This window comes from Colobus angolensis, unplaced genomic scaffold (assembly GCF_000951035.1).
Source record: "Colobus angolensis palliatus isolate OR3802 unplaced genomic scaffold, Cang.pa_1.0 Scaffold150, whole genome shotgun sequence".
Lineage (NCBI taxonomy): Eukaryota > Metazoa > Chordata > Mammalia > Primates > Cercopithecidae > Colobus > Colobus angolensis.
This window is the reverse complement of record NW_012114600.1, coordinates 1,437,997-1,439,570: the sequence shown is the minus strand read 5'-3', so window position 1 is coordinate 1,439,570 and position 1,574 is coordinate 1,437,997.

The following is a 1,574-nucleotide window of genomic DNA, read 5'->3' as shown; positions in this document are numbered from 1 at the left end:
AACCAATCATGGCTTCCCACTTAGGTTTTTCTTCCTATAGCTTTATAGAACTATATAATAATATGGACTTGCTGTGTAATGGAATTAAAGTGCTCTTGCACAATAAGTTCTGCAAAACCCTCTCATTCATGAAAAGGTGCTCCTTGCTAGACAGAAACTTGCTGATTTACAGTATTGTTATTTTTGTCTAAAGTTCTGTAAATACATGCTTTAATGTTATCTTTGAGAAATCTATGTAAATAATATAGTCTACAACATAGAGACTGTATAATTCTGTGTTATATATGTGCCTAGTGCTCTGTTGGCACTCAATAAATTTTAAGTAACAAAATTGATAATCATATAGCGAAGGCATATTTTTCTTCCAAGCTCAAGTCAGGATTGTGACTATATATTAATGAGACTCAGTAATCCAACCAACACCTGAAAACTGGTCTCATTACTTTATAGTCATGTCATGTATGTTTTTTTAACCATGAAATGACAATAAAATGATTTTTAAAATGAGAATGTTTTGGATAAGTGACTTCTGTCCTGATCTTAACCACTGCTATTAAATACCAAACAGAGGAAACATGATACAAAGCAGAAGCTGCTAAGGAGCAGAAGTGGAGCTATGGGGTTAACCACGTGGGACACCTGGCACCCTCGTTGTTACCGAATAGTAAGTTAAATGAGAACAAAATCCAGTATCTATCAAAGGAAATTTTAGCGATCACTTTCATACTGCTTGACTCTTCGCAGACTCATACAGCAGTCCGTCATACAACAACTACACTAGCCTTCTCCAGAGGCAGCAAAACAAATGAAGACAGTACCACTGTCTTATTTCATTATGATATTTTTAACTCTTTCATTGCAATTTTATAGCCTCATTTCCTATTGGTAAAAATTAAGTCCAGGATTGCCTTGTGTTTGGATAAGAAACACTAAGACACACTGGCATATACTTAAGTAAGTAGATCCATTTCCTTAATAAAGACTACATTTAAATATTAAAAGAAAAGGCTATTATTAAGTCAAGTCCTGGCTCCTGTGGACTTTAGTCTGAGATACAATCCACATTGGATACATTTATTTAAAACATAAACTGCCTTTAGAAAGTAACCTAATCAAAAAGTTAAATTCTATGAAAAGTCTCATTCCCATGTGCTTCACCACCCCTGTCCCCCGACCAGATAACAAGTGTTCACATTTCTTGAGTACATCTTTGGTGTTGACTACATACAAGTGAATTCAGTATTTTCTTCTTTTTTACACAAAAATATTTCATACCATAAATAGTATGCTGTACTTTCTTGAAATTTTAATATTTTAAGTTTATTCCATGTTGGTAAATAGCTTTCTCATCCTTCTTACAGCTATATAATATAGTTTTCCATTTTATGGATATGCTTTATTTAACTAGACCCCATATTGATAGACATTTAAATTGTTTCTAAAATTTAAGGTGCTGTTTTAAACTAGTCACTAACATTTTGCTGAACACTACTTTGTCAGGCACTGTGCTGAGCATTTTATGTGTATCGTTTCAGCCTTCACACAACCCAAAGTAATAGTTAATATTTCACAAG